The sequence below is a fragment of the Panthera uncia genome (genome assembly GCF_023721935.1).
Source record: "Panthera uncia isolate 11264 chromosome A1 unlocalized genomic scaffold, Puncia_PCG_1.0 HiC_scaffold_17, whole genome shotgun sequence".
Classification (NCBI taxonomy): Eukaryota; Metazoa; Chordata; class Mammalia; order Carnivora; family Felidae; genus Panthera; species Panthera uncia.
In genome coordinates this window covers 76380896-76395214 of record NW_026057577.1, presented here as the reverse complement: position 1 = coordinate 76395214, position 14319 = coordinate 76380896, and the positions used below count along the sequence as shown (strand labels likewise).

At 34.6% G+C, this 14319-nt stretch overlaps 1 long non-coding RNA gene across 2 annotated transcripts in view; it reads left to right on the top strand.

The window, feature by feature from the left end:
• LOC125934328 (uncharacterized) overlaps positions 1-14319 on the top strand; it is a 150638-nt gene that overhangs the window by 100467 nt on the left and 35852 nt on the right. Inside the window, exons 3-4 of one of the 2 annotated variants that reach the window (XR_007461320.1) lie at positions 6274-6365; positions 6947-7196. The exons of the other annotated variant lie outside the window; for it this stretch is intronic. This is a non-coding gene — a long non-coding RNA (uncharacterized LOC125934328). Of the gene's footprint in view, positions 1-6273; positions 6366-6946; positions 7197-14319 lie in introns of those variants that run through there. 2 annotated transcript variants of the gene reach the window in all.

The window sequence follows — 14319 nt, the reverse complement described above, 5'->3', positions numbered from 1 at the left end:
AAAGGACAAAGGCTTGGTTGTATCACTAGTAGACAGGACACTTTGATGTCAATACTTGCTTTAAAACTTTCTACTAAGTTGACCAAGACTTTGATAGTCCTGCGTTGTATAGTTCAACTTTCTCTACTGCCCAATCCTGTTACCTACTCACCCTTCATTTCACAGATATTGGTTCCTAATAAATGTATTGCACCTCAACCTCTGTGCTAGCATCTGCATTTCGAGAACCCAACTTATGACAAGATTATAGTAGCTTTTTTACTTTTTATAGAAGAGGTGCAGTTATGAAGCTGGAGTTGTGTCTTCTTTACCATTTTATCTACAGACACTATCACACAATGGGCATTTAATATGTTTCAGTAAATACTGAAAAAATGAAAAAAATTAAAATGTGTATTAAAGTTAGGAAACATGTACATTCTAAAGGATAATGCTTAAATTAGAATTCTAAGAAAATAATATTATATGGGTTCAAATAGCAAATAACTTTTAAAATGACAAGATAACATATTACATAATGTACTTTGTGTGTAGATGTGAGTTACTCCATAATTTTGAGTCCATAAATGTAATTGGATAAACAATAGATCTCTCTAAAATGTCATGATGCCTTAGTGATAATTCTGCTGTTTTCTTTAAGATCATATATATCTATAAGTAATTAGGGGAAGGAAATGTCTAAAATTAACCCACAAATGGAAAAGTATATGAGGAAGTCATTTTAAAGTTCTTTAAGTTCTTGTTTTCTTGTTTTGTTAAGTTTTCTTGTTTTGAAAAATTTAACTTTTGGGTGCATTATATAGCAAAGAAAACACATCTTCTGTCATTGTCAACAAACATGAATTTTTGTATCAGAATTGAATTTGTTTTTAATGTGATTCTGTAAGGTATAGCTTCATATAGCAAAATTTCTCCATAGTAGGGAAAGGCAGGTACTGTGATACTTTGATAATTATGATAAATTTCTGATAAGGCTAGTGGTTCATAGTTCCCCCAATACAATGTCTTGAAAATATTTTTTTATGAACAAGTGCAATGAATATCCATCATTGAAATATCCTGCTGTGTTTAAAAAATAGAAGAGGGTCTCATTTGATTTCATGAGTGAACAGTTAAATTTTCATATATTAGAATTTTGTGTAATATTGTAATAAAAGTTTTTGTTTTGGAATAAAAATTCATTAAATTAAAAGTGTTATAATTAATAATTAATATTCCAATGTATTACCTAATATATCATATATTAGATATAATATAATAATAATAACTGAGTAAATTTATATTTGATCATTTAATTAAATGTGCTTGCATAAGACAGATTTTTAAATTATACTATAATATCAAAATGCTAATATGAAAAAAATTACCTAAAAAGCAGCATAATTAATGGATACATCTGGTCAAAATTATGAGAAAGGACAATTATCTTAATTCATTATAGCCTTTATAGAATAAAATAAAATGTTTCTTTAAAGCATATATGTGTTCACATTAGGGGGATATTTTGTAGAAGACATGATTTTTACTCTAAGAACATTATAGTTTGGCATGGTGATTTCACAGTACCGTAGAAAGGCCATGTTTGGAGTCAAAAATACTAGAGATCAGGTCTTGGTTCAGACAAGACAAGATTTTGGGCAAGTTGCATTTTTCTGAAGCTCAGAGTATTTACCTCCAAAAATCCAGATAAAATTACTTTTCAGGATGTATTTCTTCTCAGCCTCTTTTATAGGCTTTTCTGTGTTGACATGTAATCGAAAAAAAGAGTTTATTCCTTAAATGTCTACTCTTGGTCCATATTTTTCTTTATCTTAACATTTGTGCTACCTGATACCATCCCTTGATATCAAACTGGGCCCTTGGGCACTCTAAGTGATAGAAATTGACAAGAGGTCAGACAGGAGTTTCAGGCAAGGCTTTAATGGGATTTAATGCTGGAGTAGGAGGGAGGAAGCACAAAGGAAACAGTTCTTTGAATGACTTCCCAAGGCGAGAGAGGTCAGGGAGAGTTTTTTAAAGAAAGTGAGGCTGATGTCTAAGCATGTAGATGTGGGGGTTTATTAGCACTTGTGCACTTAAAAGTCATACTTCTTCAAGTGTCACATGTCTCATTAGAATGTTAAATCTCCACCCCTGAGCATGATGTTTAGTATTATAATGAGAGAAAAAGTCCTGAAAATTCAGTACTGGGGTCCAACTGGGTGCAGACTGGTTTGGTCTGGTCTTTGCCAGTCTTTGTAGTAAGCATCCTTCTTTCAGTAAGCATCCTTCATGATTCCTGTAAGATAACCCAACTCAAGAAACACAGAGCCTTAGCATTTTTTTTTTTCTTTTTGCCAGAGAGGCAGCCAAAGGGCACCGGATTTTGCAGTCAGGGTTGAGAGGATCTGAGTTCAGGCCCTCCTCTGTCTCACATTGATAAAGTGTTTCTTTTCCTCCTATTTACTGATAAATCCCAAGGTTAAGTTACCAGGCTGGAAGTCTTCTCTGAGTTGGAAACTTCTTTCCCGCTGGACGTATTCACTTGGTTGATCCCACAGGCACCTAACAGTGAATCTGCATAATTCACTTCCTCATCTCTGCTACACTTCACTCCCCCAATTTTTCTCCATACTAGCAACACCTTCATCATCACTTTACCAGGAAAATCTCTCCCAATCAAATTTTATCCTTGACAGCTTTGGTACCCTGAATTCCTCCTTTTAGCGTTCTTATCCAACTTGCTTTCATGGAAGGTGCAAATGCCTTCCATCAGTATAGTCACCCATCTAAACCAGACATCAGACCATCACACTCCAGGTTAAAACTTCCAAAATATCTTGCTTTCCAAAATATCCTTATTATCACTTAGTTTGGCATGTAAGACCTTGTATGAGCTGCCTCCTACCTTATATCAAAAGCTCTAGACATTTCTTCCTCTCTCTTCTGCAATCTGATAACATAAAGTTTACAGAATTACTTTGTTTTCACAGACCATACCGTTTTGTACCTGTAGATGTACCTGTGCTTTTTCTTTTACTTGGGATATCTTTTTAAAGATTCTTTGACTAACCCTTTGGGATTCATCAAAGCATCCCCTCATTCATAAGGCTTTCTTGAATCACTGTGTTCAACTTAGCTCTCCTCTTTTTAGCACCTGTTACATTTTAATGAAATTATTCACTTACATACCTACTCTCACCAACACCCTCCACACATGGTTATGGTGTTTGAAGAGCAGTGATCGGTCTCTTTTATTTTATGTTCCTTCAGCATCTAACAAACTTCCCAACAGTAATTGGTAGCACTAGGCTGCTCAGTGATTGGTAGCCCTGAGACTCTAAGAAATAATAGAATGAAAAGTGGCTAGGTTGTGGGGCTTTATTTAACACTTTCTCCATTAATTTCTCTCAGAAATCACCCCAATAAATATATCAACCAGGTAAAAACAGTTGTTTACCACACAATAGTAGATTATAGATAAATCCCTTAATCTTCAACTTCCAATCAGAATGTTATCCACTCATTTTGGATAGAGAAATTGTGGAGATATCACTGAATATTGATTATGTTAATTAAAATAAAACCAAAAGCTTTTGTAGCTTTTAAAAAAATTATCCACCTTCACTGAAATTAATATATTAAATGAGATTTGCCATTATTTCCAATCACAAATTATGTCCAATTAAAAATTTTTGAAGGCAAGGAAGCGACACTATAAAAATAGTAAGAATTTTTCCACTCACAAAACTTACCTATTTTAGAACAACTTATATCTGAAGATATTTTCTTTTTATTATTTACATAATGCTCCACCGCCATCAAAATGCTCTATCATTTACATATAACATAGTAAGATCAAAGTGGAAAAAAAAGTACAGTTTAACAGCCTTACAACTCTGAACTTAAATTATTTTCTGCCAACCTTGCCATTTATTTACATTTTTGTGCAATTAAACTTTATTCTAGGATAATATTAATAAACATCTGTAGCTATTTTTTAAAGTCCATTTATTTATTTTAAGAGAGAAATAGAGAATGAATAGGGGAGGGGCAGAGAGAGAAGATAACAGAGTATCCAAAGAGGGCTCTATGCTGACATCAGAGAGCCTGACGCAGGTCTCAAACTCACAAACTGTGAGATCATGACCTGAGCTGAAGTCAGACTCTTAGCCCACTGAGACACCCAGGGGCCCTTCTGTTGCTATTTTTAAAATAAAATGCTTATAAGGGGCGCCTGGATGGCTCAGTCGTTGAGCGTCTGACTTCGGCTCAGGTCATGATCTCGTGGTCCGTGAGTTCAGACCCCGCGTCGGGCTCTGTGCTGACAGCTCAGAGCCTGGAGCCTGCTTCAGATTCTGTGTCTCCCTCTCTCTCTGCCCCTCCCCTGCTCACACTCTCTCTGTCAAAAATAAAAAAACATTAATTTTTTTTAAAATAAAATGCTTATATTCATAATACTTGGATCAAAACCTATTTTGGTTCAATATGGTAGGGCATAAATAAGAATAAAAATAGCCTCTAGTATTTTGTGGTTGTTGTTGCTTTTTTGTGTCTCATCAAAGAAAACTTTTTAAGGCCTCAATTTTTTCTAATAGGTTATTTACTCTGCTAAATAAAAGTACCTTTACAATGTCTGCTCCAGTTTTTAAAATAGCTCTAAATGGACTCACAAGTTCCACTGAGCCCATATTCACCTATTGTTAGGGAGATACCTATTTGGAGAAGGACAAGGCTCAACCAAAGATGTGAATCATGCACCTCAAGACTCCAATTAGAATATGTCAAATGGAATTGCCAAATCAATTACTCAAAAAAGGAACCGAATCATTTTAACAGCAGGAAAGAATAAAAGAGGAAGTAATTATTATGGTCCTATAGTACTTACCTTGATTATAAGGAACAATTTGTTAGCTGCTATGAGACAATGTGCCTTGTTTACCTCACTCTTAATGGGAACATGTTAATATATCTGAATTGTTGCCAAAGAATCCAGTCATCATCATACTGAAACAAATGACCATTTACTGACATTAATGATTCTATTAAAGGCATAATTATTTGATTTCAACAAACAAATCACTAGAGTTGATCACAAAAATCGTGCTCAAACTGCCTATCATATAGATAATTTGATCACTTCTTATTGAAAATATTAGTTCCTAATTAAACTTTTGATATAGCATTCATCAATAGTTACACTTTTGAAAATGCAGGCTTATATTATAAATGAGGATGGGAGCATTTGTCAAAAGAAACAAGACATTATATTATATACCATGGAAAGATTTCAAACTTAGTTCATTTCTGAAAGATGAAAATGTGTAATTTAACAGGTCAACCTTTAGATGTATGAACAAGATTTCCATAATCCATCATCCAAAATAAATATATTATTTAGGAACTTTGTAAAGACAGACAAGCTAAAATCATGTTTTATAAATGTAAGGATTTATACTAACATGTTAATTTCTCATGAATGCAAAATGCTATTATTTATTTATTTATTTATTTATTTATTTATAAATGCTTACTTATTTTGAGAAAGAGAGGGAGGATGGGTGAGGGGCAGAGAGACAGATGGAGAAAGAGAATCCCTAGTAGGCTCTGCACTCTCAGCACAGAGCCCGATGTGGGGTTCCATCTCACAAACCATGAGATCATGACCTGAGCTGAAATCAAGAGTCTGATGCTTCACCAACTGAGCCACTTAAATACCCCAAAATGCTTTTTAGAGATGTACGTGAATTGTTGCTTTTTATTTAGGACCACCAAATTGGCTTCATAGTTTCAAGCTGTGCTTCCAAGGTTTGCTTCAGTTTCTATTAAAATCATCTGGCCAGTTAAGTAAAATTGACGGGAATCTGTGTAAACCATATTGAAGAAGGAGGAAAGAAAGTTACTGAGCAGTATATACAAGATCATCCTATGTGCAGGGTTGTGGTAAACATATATACATACATGATCTGAATTAAAGGGTTTTTAGTTTTATATTACATGTCATGTTACACATTTTTCAGTTTTATGTTATACTTGTCCACAGCGTTTGAATTTTTTAAGAGAATCAACCTAAATTACGCCTGAAATTAGGAGAAAAATATATTAAAAAAAAAAAGAAACTCTGTATATATGTAAATACTAAAATTCTCTACTTCTCAGTGAGCTTCTGATACCTTCTCTAAAATTTACTCTTTACATATCCTTACTTCTTTGCTTCATATTTTTCTCCTTAGAGCTATATACTACCTGAAATATCTACACCTAAAATGCTTTTTTATCATGTTTATTTTCTAGCTTCTCATTAAGAATATAACTCCAAGAAGGTAGAGATTTTTACCTGTTTGTTCACTATTGGATCTTCAGTGCCAAAACACAAGCATATAATGGTGGGTGCTTAATGAAGGAAAATGTATAGTTTTATTCATTAATTTATTCAAAATGTGTGCATATGCATACTAGTGTGCATATATATTATATATTAATGTGTATATATAGTAATACATAGTTATATGTTATATATATAGTAATACATAGCTATATATACTATATATAATACATAGGTATATAATCTCTCTATATATGTAATATATGTAATATATATGTAATATAAATGTAATATCTATGTTACACACACACACACACACACACACACACACACACACACAGAGTCATGGTCTCCAACTTTTGTCTGGGCCCCTAACTGCCTTTTTAAGAAAGGGAAAAGGATATCTAAAACCCAGAAACAACCAAACCTCATGGAGAATGCTATCTATTTATGTAAATAACTGCTATTTTTAGGACTCATGACAGAGTTGAAAGAGTGCTCTATGAGAACATTTGAAAAGTAATCTTTGAAATAACACAAGAACAAATGAGGCATTTGATATATTTATGATTGTAGGCATAATTGTTGCTGCCGAGTATGAATATATCTGAGTTTTCAAAATTCATTTTATTTCTATTACAGCCTTTGAAAATAAAGCAATTTTCCATGATACACTATTTGCATCCTGCTGAGAACAAGTGTGTATTGAGAATAAAAACATGCCAAACATAAGGAAAGTTGCCCTTTGTCTGAATCTTGAGCCTTTTGAAATTAAACTATGAAATTAATTGATTCACAAATATTACTATGTGCCAACAGAATTAAAAGATCATGATTAATTTCTTGAAGTCAGATTCACATGCTGACCTTTATATATGTATATGAAGAGGATGCTACCTGCTGTCCTTCCTTTCCAGAGCATATAATTTAAATAGTTTAATGAAAACTTATTAAAAACCAACTATTGGGGCGCCTGGATGGCTCAGTCGGTTGAGCGTCTGACTGGCTCAGGTCATGATCTTGCAGTTCGTAAGTTCAAACCCCACGTTGGGCTTTGTCTGACAGCTCGGAGCCTGGAGCCTGCTTTAGATGCTGTGTCTCCCTCTCTCTCTGCCCTTTCCCCGCTCATGCTCTGTCTCTCTCTGTCTCTTAAAAATGAATAAATGTGGGGGGCGGCTGGGTGGGTTGGTCGGTTGAGCGTCCGACTTCGGCTCAGGTCATGATCTCACGGTCCGTGAGTTCGAGCCCCGCCTCGGGCTCTGTGCTGACAGCTCAGAGCCTGGAGCCTGTTTCCGATTCTGTGTCTCCCTCTCTCTCTGCCCCTCCCCTGTTCATGCTCTGTCTCTCTCTGTCTCAAAAATAAATTTTAAAAAAATGAATAAATGTGGAAAAAAAAATTAAAAACCAACTGTATGCACCCTTATGTTTACTGCAACATTATTTACAGTAGCCAAGTTGCAGAAGCAACCTAAGTGTCCATCAGGAGACCAAGGGATACAAAAGGTGTAGTGTACCTACACACACACACACACACACACACACACACACACACACACAGGAAGATTACACAACCACAAAAGGGATGAGATTTTTGCCATTTGCAAAAACATGGATGGATGTAGAGGGTATTATGTTAAGTGAAATAAGGCAGACTGAGAAAGGTAAGTGCGATATGATTTCACTCATATGTGGAATGTAAAACACAAAACAAGTAAACAAACAAATGAATAAAAAGTAGAATCAGACCTATAAATACAGAGAATAAACTGACAGTTGGCTAGAAAGAAAAGGATGGTGGATGGGTAAAAAGGATTAAGGGGACTGGGAGATACAAGATTCCATTTATGGAATGAATAAGTCACAGGAATAAAGGGCACAGCATAGAGATATGGTCAGTGATATTGTAAGAGCATCGTATGATGACAGATGATAGCTACACTTGTGTTGGTAATAGCATAACATATAAAGAATTTGAAAGATTATGTTGTACACCAGAAACCAATGTGTGCCATTAGTTTTGTGTCAACTATACTCAAAACACAACAAAAAACAGTTTTAAAAGACCCAAATGAAAGATCCTGTTAGATGGTAGTTAAATAATACCAATTAAACAACTAAATAATATCTGAGCAGAAAGAAAGAAGAACCAACTATATTGAGAGATATCGTGGTAAATCCTTGGGAGGAATACACAGATGAATGCCATATGATCTCTTCCCAATAATACCACCACCACCATCCAAACAACTGACATTTATTGAGCACCTCCCGTACACCATACCCTATGTGAGGCATGTTATTTTTACACATGATAACAATTGTTTGAAATACAGTAAAACCTTGGATTGCGAGTAACTTGTTCTGCGAGTGTTCTGCAAGATGAGCAAACATTTCTAATAAATTTTAACTTGATAAGCAAACAAAGTCTTGCAATATTAGTAGTATGTGACACTGAATGTCACATGATCACACTGAGCCAATGGTTATCTCCCTTTCTCACTGCAGGATTGTGGGTGATCATCTCCCATGCTCAGAGGCTTGGTCTCAGCCCATGGTGTTTGGCAGAAATCAATAATTTTTCAGAATGTTAGGTGCCCACAACTGGCACCTGACTGTTGCATCCAACTGTTGCATTGTGAGCAAAAGCAAGAGGTTATGGAGGAGATCTTGTCGGCAGAGGAGGAGGAGAAAAAGGCAGAGGAATCCCTCACTTCAAATGAGATTAGGGAGATGTATAAAATGTGGGAAACTGAAAAATTTTGTAGAAAGGCATCACTTAAATAAGGCTGTAGTAGTCCGAGTGTTGAATCTGTTTAACGATAATGCAATGTCACATATCTGCAACATCCTGAAAAGGAGGCAAAAGCAAGTGTCATTGGATATGTTCCTTGTTAAAGGAAAAGATTCCATTGAGCCAACAGGTAGCAGTGATTTTGTTAGTAATCGTGAAAGCTATCCTGCACAATAACTCTCCTCTCTCTTGTCTCCCTCAGACCGGCCATGGTATTCAAAGATAAGTACAGGTTAATTTGTTCATTTTTCTTTATGTTTTGTATTTTATTTATTATTTTTATTATATTACAGTGTTGGAATCATTTTTCTATGAATATTTTTGGGTTGTGGAATGTATCATCTGAGTTTCCACTATTTCTTATGGGGAAATTTTCTTTGCTATACAAGTGCTTTGGATTGCAAGCATGTTTCTGGAATGAATTATGCTCGCAAATGAAGGTTTTACTGTATTCCCTTTAAACAACGTATTGTAATCATCATTTCATAGAAGAAATTGAAATTCAATTTTTTTCAAAATTACCTGATATTAGTCAGCTGCAGAATAATGTGCCTATTTCTATGAGAACTACTTTGTTACCCATAACAGATATAAGATACTTGACGAGTTCATAATATGCAGTCCTTTCTCAGGTATAGACACTGGAATCCATGGAGGCTATTAATATTCTCTTAGGAACTGGAATTTGGGACTTGATCAGGAATAGACACTGTAATCAACAGAGGCTATTAATACTCTCTTAGGAAGTGGAAATTGGGATAGAAAGATTGCATTTCATTTGCCCAGAATAATTAAGCTCACCTGAAATAAAGTTAGGATCTGTTGGATGACACTTCATCTGCAAGAAGAAGCAGGAAGAGCTAATGTTTAAGAAGAATGAAGCAAACATGTAAAATGTGAGCTTCCTTTTTGAGAGTATTTTAATTTCCTTTGGTCAGGGTGTTACATTTGATGACTTGGATACTTTCTTATTTTGAAAAAGATCCAAGAAAACTGTCGTGAAGTTCAAAAAACATCTGCAACCATGTGGTATTAATTTGCTAGAATACAAACCATACTTCCAGTCCAATATGCTATTGCTTTTATATATAATTACTGAAAATTTTAATAAGGAATGATTTCATTTATCATGCTCACTCATTTTTCTCTCACGTCAACTCATGTTGATGCATGTTCATCATGATTGCTATTTTTTTTCTTTTTAATTTACCACATAAAGACATTCATGAACCCTGAAAAGATCATTGTATATCAAATTTGGATCCTTCTTCTAGCATATCACTTTAATATTAGGCCATCTTTGATTCAACAGTGTCATATGTGTAAATTACCTGTTCTCTTTTGAAATAGATAATGTTTTTATAAAGCTAAGAATGGTGTATCTGAAAAGAAGTAAGTAGCCAATTATTTCTGTTGCCTGGAAAATTTAATATGTATCAAAAAATGCTTTTAAATTACCCTTCTGTTGTAGATATATTCTCACATTAGGTATGGGGGAGAGTGGCACAGGTGAAACAGTACCACTACGACCTAGTGTTTATTACTACTACCATTAATACTACTGCTACTATTAATGCTACTACTACTGTTAATACTACTGTTGAAACTATTACCACCACCACCAAAACCACCACTACTACTATGGCTAATACTTATTTACCAAGAAATATTTACCACGCGTCAGCACTGTTAAAAAAAAATAACTCAGAGCTAAGGATGTCAAACCAGACCATTGTTAGTTAGTTCATGTAGTTCATAGAGTTGGTACTGCATTATCTTTGATTTGGGAAAGTCACTGTAATTGAGAGAAATCTTCCTTATCAGTATTATTTCAGAGGTTTTATAATAATTAAATGATGTGAAACACATGGAAGTGCTTTCTGAAATATTCAACATTATGCACACTCAGTTATTTATACTATGCTGTAACCAAATGCCTACCATTGGGGTTATTAACTTTAATAGTAAAGAAAGTTACAATCATGATAATTGGGAACTTGTACCCTAATATAATTAGGTAATTTATATGTAAATTACCTTCCAGTAATTAATTATGAATATTTCTACTATTTCTAACTTACAGTATATTTATTTTATATTTCCAAAAACATCAGGTAATCACTCCGATTTTGAATAATTACTATTATTTTAATATCTACTATATATGTGATAGTACATTTGAATCTCTGTCTGTGCCAGTATACTCAAAGTTGACATTTGGTATAACGGATCCCTGAGTTTCTTCAATATGTTTCACATCTAGCCACATGAAATGAGAAGCTCTGCTCCATAATTAATGATGCAATATACTCCTTTTAAATAAGGATTTTATCAGCCTATATAACTAATGACAGAGCCACCTAAATGACCAGTTGGCATCATTAAATTTACCAACTACTGTGCTATCATCAATTCCAATTAAATCCTAAGTATGTCTCTCACCAACATGTAAACACATTTTCTAATTGGGAAGTACCATCATGAGTAAATTTAATGGTGCCAAGTTGGCCGTTTACGTGATTTAACAGTTTAGTGGGAAATCATTTGGCTTTGAAGGTATTCCTTTTCCTATTCTTCACATTTGTTGCAGTTATCCATGTGACAGGGAGTGCTAGGGAAACTGATACTAGCCTCATATAAAGCAAGTTTACTACATTTAGCAGTGATTTGGGGTGTTTTATGGGAAGGTGTGTGAGCCTAGCAGCTGAACTGAAATTATGAAACCCCAAAGGGAGATACTGGATAGTCAATATGAGTATGTAGGACAAGTAAAAGTTTTCAGGAGTTTGACTGTCAGCTGATGCTGGAGAAATTATTTTTACCCATGAAGTTTCAAAAAAAAGTATGGGCAGCCATCTGGCCTCATTTACTTGCTTGTTTATCCTCATCACCTAGAATACTATCAAATACATGGATCACAGAAAGAACCCAGGGGCAATATCACTTTCTGTGTTTGAACATCTAAGTAAAAGTCTTTCAATAAAAATAATAGCATCTAATATTTGTTGAGCTAATTACATTCTGAGGACTGGAAGAAGAATGTTTTACATGTTCTATATATACTTTGATGTTCACAATAGCCAAAACCAGAATCAGCCAGGACTTTGGACAGAAACCAGAACCACCTTAGATATTTGAAGTAAAAAAGAGTTAAGCAAAAGGAATTCTGTTTTCAAAACATAGTGGAGGTTGAGATGTGGACTCCAGGATGGCGTCTAGGAATGATACCAAGCCTATAGCAGAACCTGACCACCACAGAGTTACTACTCTGCCACAACTACCTTCAACATCCTCAAATCCAGAGACTTAATGAAGACATCTCCACATCTTTACTTGCCAACAGAATATAGCTAAAGTAGCTGGAAGATAGTCTCTGCCACATTTATCCTTTTAAATCTCAGAGGAGAGTACTTAATTTATAGAAAGTCATTTTTTTTCATTCAGAATTTTAGCTTCAAGGAAGAAAAATTATTTTTAGGTTTTTAGCCTTTCCTTTATATAGGAAGGAATGACGGTAGGCAGAAAAATATTAATAGCACCACCAAATATATTTATCCCAGACTTTACTCTTATATCCAAATATGAAAATTATAAGTCAAGAAGTTTAAGTAACTTGCTCATGATCCCAGAATTAGCATTCAGTGAAGCAGGAATTAAATTTCACATGTATTAGTATGTGCTAGGCTGTAGAAAGTACTACATGAACATTTTACAATTTCAAAGGCATGTATATATATATATACACAATATATATATGATATATATACACAATATATATGATATATATCATATATATATTATATATCATATATATATATATATGATATATATACACAGTGTACATTGTCTTCCTTCTCTGGAATGGCCACAGCTGTAGTGTTTAGGTCATAGTGACAGAAGAAAATAAAATGTGATGGACACAATGTTGTCTCTTAAGCTTCTTCCCAGAAGTGATACACATTATTTTCTCTTATACATTATTGGCCAAAATAAATCCCAAAGCCACATCTCAGTTCACTAGCATAGGGTTGGAGGTATATAACTCTGTCAGCAAGGGGAACCAAATATTTGTGAACAAAATGTTCCATAATTGCAGATCTGTCTGACTGTAAACTCTATGCTCTTATCTACTGCAATTCTTTTCTTATCCCCTAAGACTTTGTGAAAAAGACCCAGGTAAGTGGAAGTCCTGGCTTCCTAGAAAGAGGCTCCGGTTGCTATTGACTACTCCATTCTGGGCTCAAACTCTACAGTGAGCAGCTAAATTCCTTCCTTCCGGGACCAGCTCTTTTTTCACAAGACTCTCTTGGGACAATCTGGGCAAGTAATGGTTTTAGATAAGACTGTTTGGATTCAGAAAGATGAAGGTTTTCATCTTCTGAGGACTTACATTTCTAATCCATTTGGATCATTACCTTTGATGAACTGAGGAGTGACTAGTACAGCCATTCTAAAGCTCTATCGTATACTTAATTGTTATAAGTTACAAGGTAGGTGCTACTATTGATCTCCAGTTCAGAGATAAGAGAACTGAGGCACAGAGAAATTAAGCAACTTGCCTAAAGTCGCCCAAGGAGGAGTCAGCACTTATATTTGAACTCCATACATCTTGCTCCTAAATTCACAATCTTAGCAGCTATGTCTTATTGCTTTTTCTTTTGCCAGGCATTGTCTTAGGTCTAGGTTCTGGGATACAAGCATGGTCAAGCAAACATGATCTATGCTCTCTTAGGATTAATCTAGAAAGGAAGATGTGTGTGTGTGTGTGTGTGTGTGTGTGTGTGTGTTTGCATATATGTGTATGTTACAGAATCACAAAATCATGTAACTACCAACTTATGCTTTGAAGGAAAAATGTAGAGTATATCTATTAAAACATAATAGATAGGACTTAAAACTTTGTGTTATTGAAGTCTTCTCTGTGTAAGTAAAGTTTGAGCTGAGAATTAAATAAGTTTACTAAGTAAAGAGTGCTGGAGAAGAATATTTTCACCAGTGGAAACAGCAGATGTGAAGGCCCAAAAACTGGGGAAAATGATAGATTTTAGATAGTGCATAAGGGCTAACATGAATGGGGTGGTCAGGAGATGAAGCTAGAAACAGGTCATGGTCCATATTATCTTACTAAGACATGTAGGGCAAATCAATGATTTTGGTCTCTATTTTAGGAATAACAGAAATCCACTGAAGGGCGAGATGAGAATATCATCATTTTAGATTTGCA